Source organism: Salminus brasiliensis, chromosome 1, assembly GCF_030463535.1.
Source record: "Salminus brasiliensis chromosome 1, fSalBra1.hap2, whole genome shotgun sequence".
Lineage (NCBI taxonomy): Eukaryota > Metazoa > Chordata > Actinopteri > Characiformes > Bryconidae > Salminus > Salminus brasiliensis.
The window spans coordinates 50,430,262-50,441,875 of record NC_132878.1 but is presented as its reverse complement, the minus strand read 5'-3'; positions in this window follow the sequence as shown (position 1 = coordinate 50,441,875).

Here is an 11,614-nt window from a genome sequence, read left to right as displayed (position 1 = left end):
CACATAAAACAGTCATTTTAAGAAAAGTCTTTATTGAACTCAATCAATCAGTCCAGAATATCTCATTATTTAATGTCTCATTAATTATTTACTTTTTAGATTGAATCTTTATCGACTGACATTTAGCATTAAGATACTTGATCAGGACTGCTGTTGAACATATGTGAGATGTCTGGTTGAGAACACACTAGCACTTTCTTCAACATGTTGTTTTGGCCACACCTAATGCTTGACCCTCTGTTTTCAGCTTTTCTACCATAGACAACCCTCTGTTCTTCAAACCAAGAGTAGACCTTTAGCACTGTTACACCTGGGCGGCACAAAACACCTGACAGATGTTCCAAAGTTTTTTGCTCACAGAACAATAAGTGTGTTCAAACTTGTCGAGATCTATCTATCCAACCCAAATGCCTTCGGTGTACAGCAGAAATGAAAATGTCGGCCTTACTGTTTCAACACTTTTGGAGGAGAATATATATAAATATGTATGCGACTTTTCTAATCAGCGGCTAGCCCTAACCCCTAAAGTCAAGTACAGAAGACTAATAGACTCCTTATGCTCCATAACTTTTATTACACCCTAAGGATTACTAATCAGTAGCTACATGCAAAGCAATGCAGACTGCCCGAGTTGTTCCTAAGTTATAACAGTGGGTGGAGAGCCAGGAACCAGGAGTTTAAGAGGTTAAGGGTTCAGCATTGGGTGAAACACCCAAACACGCAAACATTCAGCCACAGAGTCTTGTGATGTTCCAGTGTTCTTCCCAAAAGCATTCTCCATCAGTTTGTCTGAGAGCAGGCTGAGGTTCATCAGCGTGTCTCCTCTTACTCATTCAGAAGTGATGAACAGTGTAGTTAATGCTTAAGTTACTGCTTGTATGTGGTTCAGCTGAAGGCTTGATTGTTTAGTTTGGGCTTTGTTTATGTAATTGATACTTTTTTAGGGGTCGGCCTGTGTTGGCCATATCTAAAGTGGCCCGTCGTTGCTTGTTTTTGTTTGTGTGGTTTGGTTTCCTTGGGGAGTTAGGGAAGTCGCCATGGCGATGGCAAAAGCACTGGGTGAAGATGGGGAGATGAACTTTGGAGTGGCGGATGCAGAAGGAGACAGGCCTTTTTGGGCTATGAGTGTATGAAATATGATGATAAGAGCGCAAGGGTAGGGGAAAAAGCAAGACACTTGTGTGTGTGTATGTGTGTGTGTGTGTGTGAGAGAGAGAGAGAGAGTGTGTGTGTGTTTGAGAGAGAGTGTGTGTGTGTTACTAGATGAGATTTAATTGAGGATAAGGAAGGATGTGGTCAAGTACACCCAACATCTATCCAGGACTGGGAACAGTTTTGTGTGTGTGTGTGTGTGTGTGTGTGATTATGTGCGTATGCTTGCCTAACTATGCACATTTCTATCTTTCTTTTTTCTTTGTTTCTTGTATTTATTTACTTCCTTCTGCTATGCTAGCCTGCAGTGAATGCCCGGATTTAAGGAGCCCATGTCATGTAACATATTGTAGTGTAAATAGTCCTCAGAGAATCCTGTTCAGGCCTCAAGTCGAACAGTATGGAAATAACCCTTTTCGATATGAACTGTACATTTTACTGCATAATATGCACCATGCTGCCTTTGTTGTTGGATGCACTGTGATAGTGTCTGAGAACTGTTGTTGCTAAAGCCCAGTGCGATTTTTAGCTATTTTTAGGAGCTTGATCAGTAGTTCAAATATAGTCTTTAATGCTTAACTAGTTTTGGACATCTATTGTCATATTGTACCACTTATGTATACTTAGCGAAGTGCTGGCCACCCTCGCTTTGGGATGAAGCAAGGAACTCGAGGCAGTTTGAGAAACTTGAGCTGGACACCCAAAGCCAGAACCCCTCCTCCCCTTTTGCTGAGCAGAGACCGAGCATAAGTTAACCTAGAATTTTCATCACAAGAAATAAAGGGGAGAGGAGTGGTTTTACAGTGTGTGTAGTAATGGAGAGGAAGGGTCTCTGCACTGAAACATTTAACTGAACACTTAATTGGCCTTCTGTTGAGTGTGTGTGAGAGAGAGAGCGGCAGTTGTATACAGAACTCTAAATAGCTAAACAGCAATGGCTTAGCAACAGAGGCACGTAATTGGTCACATAAATAAACAGAGCCCTGTTGAGGTGTGCTGAGGGCGTGTGTGTGTGTGTGCATGCATGCGCATGCATGTGAGGGGTTTTGATGGACACACTTAAATGTACCGGGTCAGAAACAGTATGCATATGTTTCTGAGAACACTGGGTTTGATTGAGAGCATGTGTGTGAACACATTCCTGCAAATACCCAGCCCAAAATTCCCACCTTTTGTGACAATACACAGATTCAGTGCTGAAAAGGTGTGGGGTAAATTGACTCTACTCATTCAAATATGTGCCTCATTTCCACAGGAATAAAATGTATTACATAGGACGTAGAACACAACCTGCCATAAGAACAACAAATAAAAAAGGATGGGCCAAATTCATTAAACTGGGTTTTCAGCCTCTGCTTGATTGTGGCCTGAAAATCTCTGAATTACAGATTCAAAAGAATAGAATAGAAAATTTGTTATTGTCCAATTTTATTGTCTAGATATTTGTCTTCAGATTCAAATTCAACAAGCGAAATATGCTTGAAAATATTTCTTGTGGGCTGAGGTAACCTATAATGCTTTCCAGAAGGGACCAGATCAAATTCACCAAACAGAGGATGAGTAGGATCCCCCACGTAGGAAGAAGAAAGCTTTCTTCCTACTACTGGGCGAATATATCTCACATAACTGTTTCGGTAGTTTACATACGACTCTCCTAGCCATATTCACATTCCTCAATAACATGGTCATCCTTAGCCCCAATGACACCGTAGCAAGTGTGTATATTATATGTCAAAACACTCTTAACCCAACTCCTGTAAACCAGCTCTAGAGTATCTCTGCTGACATGCAAACTATTCCGTTTCTGCAGCAGGTTCATGCATTGCAAGGCCTTTTTTTAAAGATACACTATATTACAGAATTGGCTGTAAATCTCAATCTACAACCAAGTAGGACGCCTGAATTCTTAAAATTCTTGAAGCAGAAGTGCTTGATAAAATGATTTGGTGATACAAATACAGTGACAAACAAACAAAACATTGGGTAAACAAGCAATATCATCCTGGAATTCACTGTAACAATAACTTCCATCCACTTTCCCAAGCCCAAAATGCATGAAGTTACACACACTGCATATGTAATCTGAACTGATGACTTGATTTCTTTTAAATCTTGAAAGAGTAGCAGAGTGTTTTTATTAACACTGAGTTTTTATACTCAATATTAAATACTGTATTTATGAGCTTTGAAATACTTAGTTTCAGCTGCATTTGTGATCTATGGTGCGCAGTGCAAACCGCTGATCAGAAGAAAATGAGCTTTTAAATGTATCAAATTGAAATAGCTTATCAGTGTGTGTATGTGCATCAAGACTGGCCTGTGGTACGGAATGTTTCAACACTTCTAGAAAAGATCCATTTCAGCTTCTTACCAGCACATGCACCATCCATTTGGATTTTTTTACACGTTGATGCGGTTTATGAATCATTAACAGAACATACTGTACGAATTAGGGCAAAGAGCAGCAGTGCCAGATTCATAGGAACTGCAAAACCACCGACAATCCTCTGTTATGATTGAGAGGCTGTGTTACCGTGATGCTATTTGCTATTAAGGTCATGCTAAATCTGCAGGGGTGCTTTATAAATCTGGCCCAGTAATTGTGCTGATATTGATATTCCATGTATCAAATGTATACATTGGGTTCTAACATGCATTTGATGGCACACAACCATTGAACACTTAATAATCTACATTTACGGCATTTAGTTGACGTCCTTACCCAGAGCGACTTACAAGGTTACTTGTAGTACAGAGGTGGGCTAATGTAGTGATAGGAGTCTTTCCCAGGGACTCTTATTGATGTAGCGCTGCACCCAGACCGGTCCCAGACCAGGAATCGAACCTCAGTCTCCTACATGGTGCGGTAGCTCAGTGGCAGGTAGTGGTGTTATATGTGGCGCCACACCAACCACAATAGTGCACCCGATTTAATACAGTTGTCCTAACAAAGCCTTTGTTACCGCTGACATGGTCATTTTACAGTAGGATGAGAAAATACAGGCTATGGTTCCAATTACTTTTGAGCCAAAAACTGAAGTCTACTCTTCAATCACATCTTGATTTGCTTCAGTCCAAAACAGGGGAATACATAGGCAAAATTACAAAATTGCGTCACTGTCCAAATACTTATGAACCTGACTATATGTTGGATTATATATATGAGATATGTGTCAGCCATATGTGGAGCTTCTTCAGATCTGTTGTGAAAGCACCAGGAGAGAGAACACCAGGACAGTGCAAACTACATCAAACTGCATCAGAGTCTTTACTACTTTTCTGGAACGTAGTTAAAAAGGTTGTAAATGAAGGAAATCCCCTGAATAGATGTGTCTTCACTGTCTATGTGAGCTTCGATGTTTACGTATTTGTTTACAGTGATTACAGTGAGATGCTGATATGGCAGTGATACGAACATGGGGTGGTGATGCACTGTTGTAACCTCTGCGGAATGCATTGTGTTGCTTTGCGGCTGCAATTAAATGGGGTGTTGGCCATCTGTCTGAAAGAGCCCAGGTGCTGCTGCTCCTCTTTTAGCCCTCCACTCAGGAGGCTATTTTAAGCAGAGCAGAGGGTGGGCTAATTCCGGCTGGGATTTACAGACAGAGTGAGGGGTGTGTTTTGGGAGACTGTGGACTGTGACTCTGTGTATGGGCTCACAGACACAGACGAACCCAGACAAACAAACACACGCACACACACATACTGTACATGTACAATCACATGAGATGGCAGGGGTTCTAAAGGCATAATGGCAAATGCATCAGGAAAACATGACATTTTGTGCATTTCTTTGTAAAAACTTACTAACGAATAGTTACTAATTGCCTAGGTCATGTCCTGAAATGACATGAAAACAAATGCGCGTGTGTATGTGTGCACGTGTGTGTGCTGAGCTTTGTGAGGCCTTTGCAGGGAGTCCAGTGGGCAATGACCCGTGCTGGCACACTGGCATGGGAAAGAGAAAAACAGCCTCAGAGACAGGCTATATTCTCTGTGTTCTCAATAGAGAGAGGCCCAGAATACTGTCTATGCAACACTGGCCATTTAACAATCACTGACCTCAGGGTTACACAGCACTAACACACACACACACACACACACATAAACTAATGAGCGATGGACGTGTTTCTGAGTTTACTGCTTCCGAACATCGCTGTTGACTTCTAAGCAATCCCTGTTTCACAGCAGGTTCTATAGGTTCAGTAATGACAAGGAGATATTTTACTTGTGGAAAAAGTTTTTTTATTTATTTGAAAGCCCCTGTCTACTGGTTTTTAATATTAAAAATGATTCTAATACTATGTGGCAGAGGTATGAGTATTTCCCAATGTTATTCTGTATATATTTCTATATTAATGCAGTTTAATCGTAAAAATGCTCTAAGAACTGCATGTCAGATCGAGACGGTTCGACTTTCAGAAGCACTGCCATGCTGTTAAATAGCTAGTTTTTTAATTAAGAAATGTGGACATATTAATATTGGGTCTTCTTTCAAACAGTGCTTATAGAGCTGACCAGGCTCTGCTGCAGCATTCTCAACATCTCAACATCTCAACTCTACTGAAGCTGGAACACTGTTCCCCTATTGTTGTAGCATTGTTGTCAGTTATGTAATACGTGTGTGTGTGTGTGTGTGTGTGTGTTTGATAATGTTCTATTAAGGGCTCCGCTCCATTAGTTAATCATCCTCAGAAATATTTACTCAGTAACTACTGTAAATGATTGCGTACCCATGCAGACATTCTCTTTGACGATTCATATGGTCGCTTTCCTGAGAAGCCCCAAGAATGAGCAGAATGCTGTTTGCCATACTGGCCTTAATACACGTGATAAAGGTCCGGTTGCATTGGGTGCGCCGCATCTCACCGCTGAATGTTGCACAGTGACGTTCTGTTTGCTGGTGTTGAGGAGGTTGTCCTGAATGGCTTGGGCCTCAGGCTGACAGGCTCTGAGGTGTGTGCTGAAGTGCTACAGTTGGCGGTCAGCTGATAGGGACTACAGTCTGGAGTACAGAGGGGCTGTTAAGCAGACAGAGAGGACAAGACAAGGGTGGTACATGTGTCGGTCATATCAAATGGAGAGCTCTGTCCCTTCGCTTTTCCCCTTGCTCTCTCGTCTTCTCTTCTCTCTATTCTTTCTATTTTTCCTTTTTCTTTCCACTCCTACTCCTGTCTTCCTCTCTTCACCCTCCCTTCTCTCGCAGTTCACTGTTTATTTCTCTCTCTCTCTCTTTTAACTCTCTGCCCCTCTCTTTTTCCCTCCCTGTGTGAAACCTCGTAGTGCTCCCTCCCCTCCCCTCCCCTCCCCCTGGCCCCTCCACTCTGCCCTCTGTGTGTGTTTCACTCAGTGCGCTACTTACAGTGGCAGTGGGAGGGTGTGTATGAGTGTATGAGTGTGTGTGTGTGTATGTGCATGTGTGTGGAGTGTGTGGCAGAGAGATATATCAGCTCAGGCATTCAGAGAGAGCGTATTGGTTTGATTCAGGTTCAGATTTAGATCGCCTTTATTGAATTCTGAAAAACTGCATTCTTTGGATACCCTGGCCAAGCGAGTGTGTGGCAAGACACAGGTAAGGGCTGGACCTTGAACTCTGCTCTTTGCGCCTTATTCCATTTTTTTGTATTTTTAATTCTTAGTATCCCGTCAAGTTTTTAGCATTGCTCCTAGTGGTGCTGAAAGTGCTTCAGATAAACATGAACTGTGATGCAGAATAGCCTGAGAAGATCAAGGTAGCGAGAAAGTCTCACAGTCTGACACAGGATCATTCGACTGTCTCAAAAGAAGTTGCATTTTGTATTTGCATTAGGTTTCTGCACAATGACTGGCCTCTTTAATGGAAACACCTACCTTGTAGCCTCACCCCTTGCAGCTTGTCTGCTGTCATGCACAGCCTATAGTGGATATTGACGTGTGTAAAAACCCTAGCAACATTGCTACGTTGCTGAGCTAAAGTGTACACCCCCTAGCGAAAGGATGAGTATTGAAAGGATGACCCTTCCATGAGTATCATATTTGTGCAGATGGCGCTGCACAGTAGAACAGTGCATCATCACTCCAGAGTCTGCTAAATCTGTCTGCTAGTATTTCACAGCAAAACAAAGGGGGGTTGATTTGCTTTTCTAGGAATCCTGCAAAGTTTCCTTGGTCTTCCCCGACTTAAAGACATTAGAAACCGAGGAAACGGCTACCTTAAATGCTTCATTTATCTTCCTATAGCGTCATCCTGCTTTGTGGGCCTTGGTTACTTCAATGCAGAAGCCAGAGTGCTAGGCAGCTGCTTGGAGGAGCCAAGTTTGAGGAGTTGACATGCCAAAGCCTAGCCAGATAATTAGCGTCTGAGACCCCGCGAACGTTTTCTGAGAGCTCAAATCGCTAGGGGTGCCCAAACTTTTGCATGCCACTGTATACAGTGGACCCATGATGTGGCTAGGGCTCCTAAAGTGGGCAGGGAGTGGAAGGACAAGCCAGGTGTTTCAAATAAAAGTGGACGGTGAGTGCAAATAAACTCCAAGCCTGGTGCTTTTGTGGAGTTATCTAAACTGAGCCGACAGTTGTTGACTTGCAGTTTTCTGCTTGATGTCCATGTGCATCTAAATGCGTGAGCTGAGTCACGCTCATGTCATTCCTCTGAAGTATCTACCTCCCTGAGATGTAAACGCTCCTTCAAGAGTGGACCTGTTCTGGCTCAGTGCGAATGTGGACGCCAATGAATGGAGTGTGTGGGCCGAAATGGTGTAATCAGACTCGACTTGAGTCCTCCACGCTGTGCACAAAACTGGATTGGCAGAGGTGTGGCTGGTGTCGATTACGGCCATGATATGATATAATGCTGGATAAATAGCTGAGGCGTATGCGACAATTCAGGAAGTTACCCAGGCTCTTTCTCATTGACCCCTTCTCAGGTGATTGTAGGGAAATCATGTAATGGCAAGCTACTTACAAATTATAGCAAGCTGCAGGAACATATTCTGCAATAAATAAATAAATAAATAAATACATAAATAAAATATACATATTATATATAGTCTGCCAACTCTGTCCTACTGTTAGATTGATGAAAATCTACTTGGTTTGGAAAACAGTGACACTATTGGGTAGTGTAATTATGAACAGCTGCATCATTATCAGTAGCTTCACAATGACCAATAGCATTAAAAATGCTATTATTAATAACTCATACATAATAAATGTAATTTCAACTACATTTATAGTGACCAAAAAAATCCTTAAAAATTTATAATAACTTAATTACAGTAACCTCTTAATTACCAATAGCTTCGTGATTGCCAGTAGCTTTGCAATGACCAATAACTTTGAAATGCAATTACTAATAACTCAATACAATAACTGAATTGCAGTCACTTCATAATTACCAAGAACTTTGCAATTACCAATAAATCTGTAATTAGCATTAGTAATTACTAGTGTAATTACTAGTAGCATCAGAATGACCAATAGCATTAAAATGTAATGTTACTAATAACTTCATGATTAGCATTAGCTTTGTAATTACTAGTAGAATTTAGTAGAATTATCAATAGCATTGAAATGTAATTACTAATAACTTCTTAATTATCAATAACTCTGTAATTATCATTAGCTTTGTAATTACCATTAGCTGTGTAATTACTAGTAGCTTCGGGATTATCAATAACATTGAAATGTAATTACTAATAACTTCTTAATTATCAATAACTTTGGAATTATCAATAACTTTAGATTTACCAAATACTTTGGAAATGGTATTAGCTGTGTAATTACTAGTAGGTTCAGACTTATTAATAGCATTGAAATGTAATTGTAATTGTAAATGTAATTACTACATCTTAATTAGCAGTAGCTTTGTATTTACCAGTAGCTTTGTATTTACCAGTAGGTTCACAATGACCATTGGCTTTGAAATTCCTAATTACCTATAACTTCGTAATTCCCAACAGCTTCACAATAACAATAGCTTTTAAATGTAATTACTAATAGTCTGCAGTGTCCTGGAAATTACAATATTCTTATAGCACTGACATGGCAGTTCTTGATTACAGATACTCCAATAATCCAGCTTTTGATGTGCTGTTGATAATGTGAGTAGGTCTCCTTTATTGGTTCAGTACTGCGCTCAACAGGAAATTCCAGTGGGTATAGATAATAACTCTGTAAACCTCTTATCTTTCTCTTTGCTGGTGCAAACACTTCATAATTCAGCAGCTGCTGGCCAAGTCTATCAGGGTTTCTATATGAGGTCTCCCCCCCCCTCTCTCTCTCTCTCTCTGTCAGCTGTTTACTGTCTCTATCATCCCTGCTCTCTCACTGTCTCCTGTTCTTATCTTCTGTCCCTGATCCCTCCCCTTTCACCCCCCCCTGACTGTAAATGTTGACCAGAGTGTAAATGGCTTTTCCTCTGATTGTGCTGTTGGAGTCTTCACCATCTATCATTAACTCCAGCTAATGGGGGACTAGAGCAGGGCACCAATCAGTTCAGAGTAAATAAACTAAACCTACACTCCCTAATGTAGAAACACCCACACCCCCACACCCCCACACCCACACCACACTGTGAGCAGAGTTAGGGCCAAGCTGTTCAATTGCCTTCTTTTTATACGTGTACATCTTTCTTTCTTTATGGCTTCAGTCTATACTCCTCTCTCTCTACCCCCTTACCCTCTTTCTCTATCTTCTTGGACTCTCTTCTTCTCTTACTCTCCTCTTGGACTTTTTTTCTTTATGTCTGTCTGTCTGTCTCTCTTTATCTCTATCTCTCTCCTTGTGGACTTTCTCTGTCTCTCTCTCTCTACTCTTTCACTTTCTCTCTCCTCTTGGTGCTTCTCTCTCTCTCCCTCTCAGTCTCTCCCCTCTCTCTTCTTTAACTTTCTCTCTCTGTATGTCTCTCTCTCTCCTATTGACCTTCTCTCTCTCTCGCTCTCTCTCTCTCTCTCTCTCTCTCTCTCTCTCTCTCTCTCTCTCTCTCTCTGTATCTCTCTGTCTCTCTCCTCTTGGTGCTCCTCTCTCTCTCTCCTCTTGGTGCTTCTCTCTCTCTCTCTCTCTCTCTCTCTCTCTCACACACTCTCTTTCTCTCTCTTTCCTCTTGGTGCTTCTCACTCTCTCTTTCCTCTTCTCTCTCTCTCTCTCTCTCTCTCTCTCTCTCTCTCTCTCTCTCTTTCTCTCTGTCTGGCATGCTCCAGACTGTGTTTCTAGACCTGTCTGATCCAATGTCAGTGACATGAACCATATTCTTGACACACACACACACAGACACACACACACACACACACACACACACACACACACACACATGCATACATACTCAGACGTACACATACATACACATACAGTGAAGGAGACTGAAAGGCTTGTCCTGAGCCAACCTTGCTTGCAAGTTCAGGGATGTCAAATCGCATTACCTCGGCTTTGTGTGCCAGAGTCTACGAGGGACCGGCATCGTAGACAGACAGCCTAAGCTCACCTCCCTGTCTCTACACATCAGGCATCAGCGATGGAACATACAGCAGCATATGGAACAGATTACCTTACAAGATCAGTAGACCTCTACACACACATACACTCTCTCTCCCACACAAACACCACAGTGCTGTCACAAAGCAAGCCCTGTTGGACCTTCAGTGCACTTCTACAATAGTCTTTACTGAAAGTCGTTGCCACTGCAGGTCTGGACCGTAACTTTGGTGGAACTGCACGTGACTTCTCACGACAATTGCCTAACGCACAAGTCATATTTGTGTACAATCCTGTAGTATTACTCTCTACATGCATCTTTTACTGCACTATCCTCCAGCGTGTCAGCAAATGCATGTGCACAGCTGTCCAATGTGATCAATGTGCTATTTGTATTTACAACAGTGGTGTCTGGCTACGAGGCCTTGCACGGGTATCTGTTAGATAAAGTAACTGAACTGGACAGTTAGCGTTCTCCTCCTGGCATGCTTGAAAAGTTTGAAAAGATGTAGTGGTGCGTCATGTGTTTCAGAAGGAGCATGTGCTAGTCTTCCGCCTCCTTGTGCTTTAACTAGCTGTGGGAATGGGCTATTATTGGGAAGGAAACAGGGCGTGTGTCGCACAGTTCCAGGGGCCTGGGGTTGTGGGTTCGATCCCACTTTGGCCGCTGTCTGTGTGGAATCACAGTATTCTTCTGGGTGCTCAGATTTTTCCCTTCCTCCTTAAAACATACATTTGGTGTAAATGCTAAATTGACCCTAGAAATGTGAATGTGGTGCCCTGTCCACCATGACCCTGACCAGGAAGAAGCGCATAAGAAGAAGGATGGGTAGGAAACTTTGGGCTAAAAAATGATTCTGCTTTGAGAGTGTGCGGTTGGCACATCAGTTCAGGGTGTATTTTTATGCTAAATGTCCTCTGTCAGAACTCTAACTGGCTCTCGAATGTGTCCTTCTCGGGCTCTGATTGTGGAGAGCCTCACCACGGTCCAGGCCCAGCGCTCCCGAGGCGT